We start from the raw sequence: 14,776 nt of genomic DNA on the forward strand, positions 1-14,776 counted from the left end.
GACAGCCTTAAACAATAGAAGAAGAAAGTGGCTTGCAGGATTGCTTGTCGTCTCTACCTCCGAAAATATAATGTTTGAACAATGTCACGGCAGCAGGATATGTCATACAATGTAGTGTGAGTGAGCATAAGGTAAAAGCATGACAGGATTTCTCTCTTTATTTTACATTTCGATTTTGGCCTGAAAGGCGCTGATGGTCGTTGTGATGGGTGATAAAAAAAAGGACATTGTTCAGTTGCCACATCAGACTGCAAAAGCACAACACTAGAGCTATTTCAGTTGTTTTGCCACAAAGAGATCCATCATACCATTCCTGTTTCTCACTGTGGGTTAATAGTATCTAATGTTGCTGCAAAATAACTGGGCCCAGATAAATTCATACTGACCATCACCTCAATAGCAAGAATTATGCTTTAAGGTTTTTTTAAAAAAGTCTGTCTTGGTGTTTGTGTTGGAATTTAGTCATCATTCAGATGATAAGACGACTGTGTCACAGCAGATCCTCAGGCAACAGTCCGCATTTTGATTTTTCCCAACTTGAAATGTTGACTTGCGCAGCATATTGAAGTTGGCAGCAGCAGTGACTCTGAATCAGTTTGGTGAGCTGAGTAGGCGGGATGACTCCTCTGCTTCACTTTCTGTCTAAATGTGAGGGCTTCAAGGGATATTTCCTTCTACTCTCTCCTCCACTTCCCTTGTCTTTTTGGGTCTTCCTGTCTTCATACCCTCTCTTATGCGTCTCCCTCTTTTTGACTTTCTTCCTTTCTTTCTTCTGTTCATTCATTTGTTTTGTCCAGTTGTTCAAATTTTTTCCTATATTTCCGAAGCTTCTAGATTAATCAATAAATACAACTTTAATTGGATAGAAATTTACATACAGGTTCAGGTTCAAAGTGATTTGCTATTTTTTTCTAAAAACATTTCTTAAAAAGGAAAATTGGAGTTGTGCTTTAGTTGCTGGGAATCAAGGGATTGAAGTAAAATTTTTGAAGCGGTTTTACAACCGCAGGCGTCATTTCATAGAAAAATTCAAAATGGAGGTTAAATACCTATTGTTATTTAAATCCACAGGAAATTTCAGCATCTAATAGGTAAAAAATGTTTTGCAGGGCTCCGCTTTACTTTACTTCTTTGTGGGGTCGACAAATACTACAGACCTGATGTCAGCCATTTTGTCTTTAACCTAATCTGCAAATTCATCAAATGTAGAAGACATGAGATGGTTGCTATGGTCTGTAACAGGGGCAATAATGACATCAGTGGTGATAAAAAGCATAATGGGGTTTCTTATACAGTCCACATTTATTATAAATTTTTTATGTTCTTGATAAAATCTCCTCATGCACATTGTTCATAGTTTAGTGCCATCTGTCGTCGGATATTCTCTTATCCTCCACCCTTTCTTATCCATCCATAATCTTTCTCATATGTTCATGTGATGCGATGTACTAACAGAGGCTATTCTATTCTAAAAAGCAGCTTTTTATATGATGAGCAGCAAAAGCATCTTCACAGGACAATGTTATTTGTAATATAACACATATTACGTGAAGTTCGGATGAGGGAAATTTAGCTCATGATTACAGTTTGGCAGGAAATCATAAGCACGAGTGGAACCTTTCTGAGTACATGTGGTTTATATCAGGTTTGTAGAAATTGAATTAAAGTTGTATTCGTATTGGTCAGGACTCAGAGTAAATGGTGTGTCGAGAATGAGAGAGATGAGAGATTCTGAGAGTCATTTAACACATCGGCTTGCACGCCGCGGTCGTCAACATCATCCTTTGCTCTTTCACATACTCACATGTTGGACACAAACATGTGGCTCCTTCACACATGACATCACCCCCGATTCTGCACACACGCATAAACATCACACACACACACACACCCATACACCCGCACGCAGACACCACCCACCAGTCCTGAGTTGAGTCAGAGCCCCTCAGGTTTACTGATTCAGAAACACACAAACCGACACACAAACACATACACACAGGGTCGATGGCATATGCGCTCTGCCCAGAATAATCTCTCTATGTATGCAATCCCAGAGTGACATGCACACACAACAAGGTATGCTTGAATACGTACTCACTCTAATGTGACAACGTAGTCTCACGAAACGGTTCGTAAGATATCTTAGGAGTTATGCACAAATTTCCGTGTAAATTCACAGCGATATTTTCAGCGATAAATTCACAGCAAAATTTACAGCGATACGAAAGATCAGTGTGCCAGCGCTAACCTCTGCATCGATATTCTCAAGCAAGATGGCGGAGAGCCCTTAATTCCTGGTGGAAAATTTAATATTTTGAGAATTTTTCTGCATTAAAATGCATTTTGATGATATTTATGGCGAGAAATGTGTGTTTTAGTTTCAATATTTTCGTTCAGTGAATCTATACAATGTTTGGTTTGTTAGTTATTATGAAAATTTTTCACGTTTCTGTCGTATCTAAGGTCGTTGCTATGGACGCTAATTCAAATACTTATTTTACCATTAAACCTATCAATATTGTCAACAAAATTGTGTTTGTTGTAAGAATTTGAACTGATCAAAGGTTTGCAAAGTTGGTAATGTTATCAAGGTTGCATGTAATCTTGTAAGATTTGATGACTTACCCTAAAATGTCCCCCAGCAGCACCTGCAGATAAATATCTCACTTTGTTCAATACTTGGGTTCATGACCAAGTACCTGCACATTTAATGTTATTACCACCTGCCAGTGTTGAACTTCATGTTTAGTGCTTATCAACAAACATTAGCATGTGAACACATTCAACTCATATGGTAAACGTGGTAAACATTATACCTGCTAAACATTCACATATGAGTGTCATCATTGGGAGCATGATTGAATGCTGATGTTAACATTTAGCACAAATCCCTATTGCAAACACAATGTCCACACACCCTGCACAGTGAAAGCAGTGTGTTAGCAGCATGGCTTAGATACTGCATCTGGATCCACACAGGAACCATTCATATGCATATCATAGAGAAAACTGTTTAGGGGTTGAATAAAGTCTATTGAGCAGTAGTCAGCTTTTTAGCACTTAGATTGCACTGTCAGCACTGCAAGATTGGACCCCGCTATGCAATTAAACGTTATGTCCGTCGGAGATCACATAAGACAAAAGCTAGGGAAAGATGAACATGGCAGCACAGTGTGATGTGGAAAGTTGTGGAGTGCTTGGCAGTTGGTCCCTCACAACGTTCACCAAACAGACTTCATGTGCCTGCACCCGTCCCTCACACCCAACAGCGCCACCATTCCTGTTCACACCCTGGCTACGTCCTGCATCGATTGCTGTAACTTCTTTTTGGTCTCCCTCACAAATTCCTTCATAAACTTCAACCAGTCCAGAACTCTGCCCCTCGCATCATTTCCAGAACCCCCTCCATTAATCACATCACTCCTGTCCTTCGGTAACTTCATTGGCATTCATACGCATTGTTTTTAAGTTTCTGCTCCTCACCTTTAAGGCCATTCATAATCTCGCTCCTCTTTACCTTTCCTAACTCCTGCACATCGACACACCCTCCTGCACTCTCAGGTCTTCTTCTTCCATCCACCTCACTGTACCACCTGCCCGCTTGACCACCATGGGATCTAGAGCCTTAAGCCGCTCTACTCCCTACTTCCTGCCTCTGGAAGTCCCTCCCATGAGACATTGTTGACTCTCTCTCCATTTTGTCTCAAAACCCATCTTTTTAAACTGGCATATTCAGCCTGATTGTTTTCCATTTGGCCAAACTGCGTAATGTTTATTCACCGTTCATTTTGTTGATCTTTTTGATACATTATTATTATTATTTTGTTCAGTTTTTTATCTGCGAGTGCTGTTAGAGGTGCCTGTGAGAGGTGCCTTTGAATGTATAATCATTATTATAATTATTATGCGCAATACTGTTCAAATATTGTTGTGTGCATTCATTGCTTGTATTACTAGAACTTTAAAAGACCACTGACATAAATGTGCAAGGAACTTGACTGTTGTTCTTCACTTCATGTTGCAGTCATTCACAGTTTAACATGTATATATTAGCATGCACACAAACACAAACTAAATTAGTCTATATTTTTAATCAACTCCCCCCCAAAAAAACCACAAGAGGCAACTTTTAAAACTTTAAATGTTCCCTTCACCTAACGGCCTAGCCCTAATTACATTTTCAAGCAAAGATCATTTTAGTTTTTTTAGTATTTCAGCATGTAGAGTACATACTGTGCAGAAAGGCGGTACATTAAAAAAATCATACTTTGACTCCAGCTGCCTTTTTAGCATATTCTGTAAGTAGCACTTTTTAAAGTCACAACAGAGGAGGTCGTCAGCTTAGTGACAGTAATGTATTGAAAGTGTTGTATCACTTAAGCAGAACTGAGAACAGACACAAGGGGCTAAGGGTATATTTAGTGTATCTGATGTTCTTTCTATAAGTCACAGTGGGGAGAGAATTGCTTTAGTGACTTAAATATGAATGCAGGCTGTGACAGAAACGAGGGAATAAGAAGACATAACAATAGCTGGGGGATTAATGATATCCTTCTTTTACTGTGAGTCTGAAATGTCCCCAACTTTCCATTTCCTCTTGTCAATGCTCTTTCTCTTTTTTATCCAATCACCCGCTCGGCCTTCCACTCCCCCCAAAAAAATTGAGATTACATTTGCAAGACCTCCTTTCTTGTCTCTCAGAGGAGAGGAGCATAATTACTGTGTCTGAGCCTTTACCAGAGTCCCACAGCCCTTGTTGTGTCTTCAGAAACTTCATTTTCACAGCTGCGCCTCCACACTTTAGTTGAATAATGAAAATGGTGTAGTTACATTCCCGCAGAAATGAATAAAGTAAATTTAAAGATGGTATAATCAAGAAAAGTTGGATACCTGGCTGTCTTTATCCACAGCTCTCTGAAGAACTGTCCAGACCGAACCGGGACATGAAAAACAAATTGTTACTCGTGTTCTAAGAGACCTTTTTTTTTCCTCAGCCCCTTTTTAGGAAAACCTGTGAACACTTTTAGGATTTTCTTTGATTCCTCGACACAGCAGTCTGGTGTTTGTCTTCATGCAGGGAAAGTGCAAAAGACAGAGCTGGAGACGGGTGGTTTCTGCGAGGCAGCAGGGAAATGGGACAGTAAAAACCGCAAACGCAGTCTCTGATACATGCCTCCTGCCTCCCCGTGTTATTATGGCTCCCTGATACTAACCAGCTCTCTCTGTGTCATGGTGTCTTTTATTGCTCCCTCTCTGTGCTTTGGCTTTCATCTTTTATTATGGTTCCTTCTCCTCAAAGATATTCTTTTCTTTGTCTTTCTCTTATCTGTCTGTTTTTATCTTTGACTCTTTCCATCTCTGTCCCTCTCTTTTACTCACTCTCTCTTTCTCTCACACACACACACACAAAGATGCATGCACATAAAACACATTTGGTGCAAAATAGCCTCCCTAATGAGATACAACAATATTCAGAACTGGCTCACACTCATATCGACACACACACCTACACACGCACACACACACTGTATGAGACATGCCCTTAGAGTTCTGAGGTTTATGGTATCGTCTGTCTCTTCCAATTAGACACCTCTATCTCTGTAATGTTTTCCACACTCCTCGCTCTCTCTTTCCTCTTTAGTCTCTCTCTATTCCCCCCCCTCCCCCCCTGTGATTGCCTCCCTCTCTCTTTTCAGTCTGATTCATTCCCTCTCTCTAAGCCTTCTGCTATCAGCCTATAACCTGTCTCTGACACAAAACAGATGTCTCTCCATCCCCTCCCTCTCCCCCTTCTATCTCTTCCTGCTCCCCCGCCCTCTCTGTACTTCACTTTGTCTTCAGCCACCTTCGGTTCTCAGCGTTATATTTTCTGCCTTTGCCCTTTTCACCCTCGACTCATTTTCTGTGCTCGTTTCACACTCTCGAGGTTTGATGTGTTAGCATATGTAGTGTTATGGATTCCAGAGAACCAAGTGCTTGCATGAGTACTGTTTGACTCTGTCAGCATTATCTTTCATGAACAAACAAATAAACACACTCATAAATCAAGGTTTGCCATTTAAGGTCTCTGTTGTAACTGGGGTTCTCTATTCGTTATTCGTCTTTAGTCTGGTCCCTTTCCTGTTTCGCTCTCTGAACTTTTCACTCATTCAAATGCAAACTGAGGACGTTTTCACACCGGAAAGTCCGAATCAAGGTTCAATGTGATTGTTACATTGTAACATTTCATCTGGTTACTTTTGTTTTCTCATGGAAATTTAAGGAGCACTCTAAACGTCTGTATGACACATGTACGTCCTTCATCACCTGCGTGCTCTGTTCTCATCTCAGCCACTGTATTCACTAACTTTTTGGAATAAAGTGCATAGAAAAAAGTTGACTGGTAGTGACTACTACCATCAAAATGAAAAACCTCATCGTTAAAGCCTTATATCATCAGAGGCGAAGACAAGCAATCCTGTGAACCCACTTCCGCTTCTTTTTTTCCCATCTATTGTTGAATGTTGTCTCAACTTCCTGCAATTAGTCCAAAGTCCTAAGTATCCAAAATAGGTAAATGAACCAAACCAGCTTGATCTGGACCACCTCTTTTAGTCAGACTAAATTGTGGTCCATTAGTCCGGACTGTGATCTGAGGCTCCGAAATAACACCTCTTATTGTTATTTTGGTTCGGACTAAACTTAGGTCCGAGGGTCTGGACCAAATTTGTTGAAGCCCCCTGAGTTAATCAGAGAGTTTGGTGAGAGACATTAGGATCCCACTGTACACCTCATTACAATATCATCTATGTCCATACAACCATCTGTTCGGATCCATCATCCCTCCATCCATTCCTTTCCAATAACATTATTGTCTGACGCATCCCCCCCGACCACCCTCCTACGGGTCTCGTGACCATCTGTGTTTGTTTCGCAGGTAGTAAACTTACACCTGCGTATTTATTGCTTTCTTAATCCGCCTCATACATCTGTTTATTCACAAATTTATTTATTCCCTTTTTCTGATCCTGTTATCCTCTGCTAATCTCTTCCATCCCCCGATCACCTGAGGCCAGCTAACCTGCTAGAGAGTCTCATTATCTCTGCCACCTGATGAGTGCGCATTACAGTGTGTGTTTGTGTGTGTATGGGTTTTCAAAGAATGTGGTCATCGCACAGCTGCTCCGCAATTCATGTCCATAATAACAGGGTACATGTAAAGGAAGATTATGCTATAAATCATGGGTGTTATCCATGTGAGTTTGTGTCAGTGCATGTGAATGTTTCTGCATACCGGGCTGTTGGACACATTTTCACAATATGACACTTTCAATTATATATCAGCCGTTCTGCAGCCATGAATCAGGCCAAAAGTGTGCTGATGGCTGGTTTCTGAGGGCTCTACCACAACACAAGAGTATTTGTTTGTTTTAACGGGCCCAGATCCCATCTGCTGAAAGTTTAAGCGGTTCCTCCTCTAAATCACGGGGTTACAGCGACAATAGAAACACTCCCCTCTGCAATATTCCCAGGCACCCTTACCCCCATAAATCCAAGGCTTCCTATCTGCCTCATTCAATGAAGTTTATTGCAGAGGAACTTTGGTGAGCTGTTTCGTGGGGCTGGGATTTCCCAAATCCACCTCGACATAACTCAATGAAGAAAACATCCAAAACTGCTCACACCTGGTTGCCATGATTGTCTTCATCATCATCACTTTATGATAATTAACCAAAAAGATGCGTCTTGAGCTAAACTCTATAAATGCTGTAAATGTTTGCCCTACTTTGGAGAGTCCATCAGTAATAACAGTAGAATGACAACTCAGTAGAGTGCGTAAACTACCTTTAAATTCCCTAGATCCAAATTGCACGCACTCAAAAATACCAGTCCCAAACATGCCTGATTTCTTTCATTAAGATCCATGAATTCTTTTCTGAGAAATCAACAAAAGTTTTGTAAATCACCCTATCTCGCAATGTTAAAGAAAAACGATTCAGGATCCGACTCCTGATTTGAATCTGCACCAAAAGAGTTCTTCTCTGGCCCATACTGCATCCTTCCACTAACAAATCTACAAACAAACAGACAGGGGTGAAACCATGACGTCCTTGATGGAGGTAACCATATAGCATCCATCCAACCATCCATTATCTGTACCCCTGATCCTTGGTAGGGTTGCGAGTGGGCAGGAGCCAATCCCATCTGAAATGAGGAGATTTTGCATCAAATATAGTTTTAAATTCAGGGAACACAGTGATTCGATCAACTGTAACTGTATATAACAGTGTAATACATAGTTCACACATTGCATACCTTATAACCTCAAATCACACATTTCCCACGAGATTCTATACGTATTGTGCAATGATGCAACAAAAGACACTTCAAGTGGAAGGGTGTGATAGTGTGAAGTTTAATAAAAACTGATTTTCAGATCCTTGTCTTTATTTAAAAAAAGGATTTTGCTACAGTACATCAATTTCAGCATTAAAATGCGACTTACAGGTTTGAAGTTAATTCAATAACGTACGTAAGCCCCGAGTTTCCCTTTGGAGCCCAAACTTCACGCTGATGCTTGTGTTAGCGAGTTAGTTTTGAGGGCTGAAAACAGTCCTTACCCCTTTGAGGAGCGAATGCACCATTATCTGTCTACTGGCTCTGTGAACTTTTCATCGGGTTTCCATTTATCCATCTGCCTTTGGGGAGTCTGGACTGAGATGCATAAACAAAGCAATAAAGCAATAATTAATGAAGAGAATAAATAAAGCAATGCGTTTCAACTTTGTTGGTTGAGTGAATCTAAGCTGCAGCCAGCCACCTTGGGATGTGTCGGTCAAAACATGGACTGAGTTAAAAAGGCTCTTTTGTCTCTCTGTGTTTCAGTAGAGTTCATTGTTACAGCACATACAGGCTTTGTTCAAACCAGCTGTCGACTTCTCCAAAGAGATTTTTCATCTGTCATCTCTGGTTTAACTGGGACTTTTGCTCTCTCTACCTGACCAATGTTTGCATGTTTCATTGCAAAGTTTTCGCTGGGCCCCTTGCGTGCGTGCTTTTTGTGCGTCGTCCTGCAGTGATCCACTTTCCAGTCCCACTGAAAGTAGGCCAGCCATTGAGCCCATGAGTCAGCCTTTCCTCCTGAGAAAGGAGACTCCCTGACATGACAGCATCGGTAACAGCTGACCAACACACCCTACCAGACGGACACATACACACACACACACACACACACACATTTTTGTGTGCATGCGTGCGTTATCACATATCATAGACGCGCAAAGATGTACTGTATAAAACCTCACAAACACACACAGCTGACCTGCTGCATCTGCTGTAAAACACCCTGAGTCCGGCCTCAGCAGTATTTCGTGATGGATACTGTAACTGTTTGTCTCCCCTGGTGTAAAAATTTGAAGCCGAGGTCACTGAGTCTGCTCAATTCAGATTAATGCTGACATGAACCGTGTTGATCTCAGCGATACTGAACTGAACGGGTTATGACTGAAAGTTTCTTCTTGTTTTCTGGTTTTTATTTGTTTGATTGTACTTTTACATTTCACAGAAACATCTGCTGGACTTGACTGAAGAAACATACTCACATTACTCTTAAAGATAAGTTGAAATTTAAACATTACCAGCGAAGCAATAATGATGCAATGTTTCATAACGGCCGAGTCAATAGAGCACACATTAGAGACAGAGGCCAGCTCATCAAACATTTAGCCCCACACACGTCTGGCTGGTTAAAATGTGTTCAAGCACTGTTTGTGGATTAAATGTAATTGAGCAGAGAAACACTGAGAATAACTGACCTCGGCTCTCGCTAAACTGTCGTTGTGCTCTGCTTATGAGCTGAAGAGGATGAATTATTCCTCAGCTGGATTCAGATAAATCCCCAAAGTGTCACAGCGCTGCAGTTTCCTTTTTTAATAATAGCACATGGCAGTGTAATTAAGACACTGCACTTTTTTTGGTCATGTAAATAATGTCGTCTGCTCCAAACACTCAGAAAGTGGCTATCAGAAAATCTATATTTTTCTGCTCTGCTCTTGAAGCACTTCCTCAACCCGACGCTGAAATCAACGCCAAAACAGTTAAATTAGGTCAAATGTGGAATAATTTTCCTCAGTGCAAAAGCTGGTGTTTCTCATGATTTTATTTTGACTCAACAACAACATCCACTGAAAATGTGGACTTCGATTAAGTATTTTTATGACCCACTAATTGGTTTGAGTCCTTATGAAAACACAGGCTGCTGCGAGAGGTGATATCACTCGATGAAGTATGTGCAATGGGATGTGTTTAGAGTTCATGCTGCTGACAGAGATGCTTTGTTTGGGTTTTTGTTGCTATAAAGAACTCGTTGAGCTGCTGGTGAAACGGTTTGACTGTAAAGTCTGCACAGCCATTCAGAGGCGACGGTGTCTTGGTGTACAGTATGAACGTATATTGCAAGTTGCAGGTAGGTGCACATGTTTGTTCGAGTGTGCACTTTATATGTGCATGTACATCTGGTTCATGTTACAGGTTCACATTGGATCTTGTCTTAAGCCTCCATATTTGAAGTCACCATCTGTGTTCCCATTAAGTCACGTCTATGAAATCTAGCTGACAGCAGCTGACTGAAGTCTCTGTTATGAGATAGAAGTTGAGTTTCAAAATAATTGCTGCAGGATGTCTCCTCCCACACACTTCAGCCTAATTTTTCCATTAGCTGATCACGGCACAGGTCGGTCTTTAGTAATATGCAAGTAAGAAAAACATCCTGCCGTCTCGATTAACGTGGACAGGGTCACTCCCATGAGGCCGAACCTGCAGAACATCTGAATGTGAAATTGTAGGTTTGCACACTTATTCACATAAGAGAAAGTTGTGTAGAGTGATGTAATGTAAAAATGATCTCCGGTGCATGAATAATTTTCCAATTCCAATTATTACCAGCTGTATAATCGTTACTTTTTTTTCATATTTTCCTATCATTCATATTTTCTTAAGTGTAGCAAAATTGCACTGGAATCACACCATTCATTCATGATGGGTGAAGCTAATGAAGCGTCACGACAAAATGTCTTTTTTCCCCCACCAAAGTGTATCATTGTTGTCGAGCAACATTAAAGTAATGAAGCCTCTCAGTGGGCGCTGGACTTCTTTTACAGTATAAGTTACATCACTGAACTTGAGTAACACAACAACCGCGTTACAGTTATTGCAGCTAATCAGTAGCAGAGTACATTTCGGAATAAATCGTCCACCTGAGTGCATGTGGTTTCACTGCGCGGTATAATTACGTTTCTGCAGACGAAAGAAGATTTGCTGCCTGTTTTCTATTTAGACACACACACACACACAGAGATAAATCAGAGCACACAGAAACAGATGACTAGCTGGTGTCTGTCTTTTCACTGTGATGCAAACATGAAAGCAGGGTGGACCGTGACATGTGTCTTCTTGATGTGCCAGATTTAGCCGGCATGACTAATCTGTGATGACACCAATGATTTGATATGCAAAATATGTGCAGAGGTAGCTGTGATGTGTGTTTTGTATAACGAAATGTTCTGTGCACTTTCTCCAGGTAGAGGAACGTTGAGGTATTCAGTCTTCATTTCATATAATACTTTTCGATGCTCCAAAGCATTTTTAGAATAAAAGATGTTATTACTATTAATACAGACATTTATTAGGCTGATACATTGTTCCTGGACTGTGGCTCATTTGTGTAAATAAAACGTTTGGATGTCTTGCAGTCATCAAATGTGATTGTAGTTGATTTGCTTTATTAGATTTGTATGTTTGAGTCGTGCTTGTCTTGTGGTTGCTACTGCAGGAAGTGGTGCACAGTCAGGATTGGGCAGTAACAGATTTTTATTTAACTAAGGTTATATGAATCTGTTTACGAATAATGACAATTATTATCGTCCTGGATTACTTAAAAAAAATGTAATGAGATTATAATGATATTGTTAATGATTACATAACTGATTACATTTTTTAAATCATGAAACTTTTTGTATTTCTTGCAGTTGTACAGCTCTTTAATCGTGTGTTGTTACTGTCACTTTATCAATGAATTTTTTTATGAATTCTATTCCTGGCAATATCCTCACTTTGACTCAGAAATTTGGAACAGAAAAATGTATGTTCCCCTAACCCAATTACTTTAGGAGCCAAAACATGTTTTGTTTTAGCTTGAATTCCGTTCCCACAGTGCTCATCAGCTCAGTTTCATTCGCCACAGTATATGGTTGCTAATGTTAGCGATGGATTAGCAAATGACAGACGCTGACTTGGCAAGTTGCTCTTTAGTTTTTTTGCACATAAAATGTTTTCAGACGTTTTAAGAGAAATAAGAATAGTTGTGTGGAACTCACTCAACATTTTGTAGGCTCATTGTTTGATTTTAAAAGAATGCAAACATAACTTTATACAGTCTATATATGACTTAAAGGCTATTGCAACATATTTGCAGTCAATCCAATCCAGGCAGCCGCACCATCGAGCAAACTCTTTGTGTCAAAGGTTGAAGTGATTGTGAGATAGATTCAGATAAAAATGCCTGTGGGAAGTTTCTTATTCATAAGATTGATGTTTGAAAGGTTGCAGCAACACAAAAAAAAGATGGATTAGAAATCATTTATTGGGATCACAAACATGAAAACATAAAATGTCCTTGCCACAATGGATGGCAATGCTCCAACACTATAAAGGAGAATAATTCAAAACATGGAAATCCTTCAAGTAAAACAACTGGCCTCTTCAGAAGTCGAGCACAAAGCAGAAATCCTTGTTGCTTCCCTGCACTATAGTTCCCTCTGGATACTCAACCCAAACTGACCAAATCACTGGGTGGTGCATGACAATGATTAAAATAAGCCCTGCTTTTGTTCTGTGAGCAGCTTTATGTCAATGAGCTTCGGCTGTGAAAGGATTTAATTTGTGTTTGTTTGTTTTTTAGCATCTTAGTGCAACAACTGTCATTTTCCACAAGGTTTGACTAATGCTCAACAGATCATTCATTTGGACTAAATCATTTAGTCCCAGGCTAGACACATTTCAAGCTGTTTAAAGGTTGTACACACTAACTCTTTCCAGGTATGACTGGGCCTGGTTTAGGCCAGAGCTAACCAGAACTTAACACATTTGTGCATTGAACAATAAAATAATAAAACTTAGCTCTGGGCCAACTGGTGGACCGTGGAAGAGTGCTAAATTAGCTATGCTCTTAGCCTCAAAAGGGCTGAAGATATAGTCTGTGTTCTTGTTGGATGTTTGTACTCGTATTCTGACTGTGTTCTGGGTGTGCAGTGCCATATGTTCACACCACAAACTAACTAAACAAAGTAGATAAAATGCCAACACATAGACAACAAAGCTTTTTGAGTTTGGTGTGTGGCGGTTTATTGACACTTCTGCCTCCCAGTACTGTGCAAAATGCAGATGCAGAAGCGGTTCACGGCAGGGAAGAGCAAAAACTGTCTGAAAGCTGTGCTGTACAGAATGCACAGTGTGACGGCTCTGCTGACAGCTCAGGAAACAAAAAGCGTTCATTGAAAAATCCCCTGTGCAGCTTCTTTTACAAATATTTCTGATGCCTGGGCTCTGCCACTCCCACAACCATATTTGGTCATATCCTAATCATTCGCTGTGGATGATGTTATTTTATTTCACACTAATGGTTGAGTAGTGCACCATCAAGGAACAGTTTTCTGTGTTTTTTTAATTTAATGTTTATGTTACATTCAGAAAGTACTCGAGTCCCCCTTTTCCAATGAGTCCCCCTTATCAATCTACACTCAATACTCCAAAAGGACAAAACATAAAATTATCAATAAGGAAAGACTCAAATCTCACATTAGCATAAATATTCTGATTGTTTTTCTATGACACTTGAAATGTCGCTCAAGTGTTTTCCATTCGTCTTGCTCATCTTTGAGATCTTTCTACACCTTGATTACAATCCCCCTGTGGCAAATTCAACTGATTGGATTGATCTTGAAAGGCGAACACGTGTCTGTATACAGGGTCTGACTGCTGACAATGCAGATCAGAGCAGAAACTAAGCAACGAGGTCGAAAGGATCGTGCAGAGCTTAGATATACGATTGTGTCATGGCAGAGAAATACGAAGGGCTACAGAAACTGCTGCATTAAAGGATTTACTTTTCCAGGAGCTCATGGTCTCCATTATCCTGAAATGGAAGAGGTTTGGAACAACCGGGACCGTGACTCGACGTACACAGCCAAACAACACAGGTGTGGCTTAGGGACGACTCTGTATTTGTCCTTGAGTGAACCAGCCAGTTGTACCCAAACAAATTTCTCTGGAGAGACATGAATATGGCTTCCCACCGACAGTCCTCATCCAGTCTGACAGCGCTTGAGACGCACAAGTATCCAAATCCAGATGTGCAAAGCTTGCTGCATCAAAGCCAAGACTTAAGGCTGCAAATGGTTGCCAAAGGTTGATGCACCTTTGGCAGAACTAAGAACAGGATAAAGGGTCTGAATATTTACGTCAATGTAATACATCAGGTTAATTTTTAATAAATTTACAAAAGTGTCTAAAACTCTCTCTAAAGATTTGTCATTATGGGGCATTGAGTTTAGATTGGTGAGAGAAAAAATAACTATTTAAAATGATTTTAGCATAAAGCTGCAAGATGAAAAAAAGCTATTCATTGAATCCCAGTATAAACTACACTTGGCAGGTGTGAGCACAGGTTGGTGGTGTGTGGAGTCGCCCTGCAGGCTGCTGTGATTTTTATTGCATTTCCCAGAGAGAGGAATATGATGTC

The sequence above is a fragment of the Hippoglossus stenolepis genome, chromosome 13 (assembly GCF_022539355.2).
Source record: "Hippoglossus stenolepis isolate QCI-W04-F060 chromosome 13, HSTE1.2, whole genome shotgun sequence".
NCBI classification, from domain to species: Eukaryota; Metazoa; Chordata; class Actinopteri; order Pleuronectiformes; family Pleuronectidae; genus Hippoglossus; species Hippoglossus stenolepis.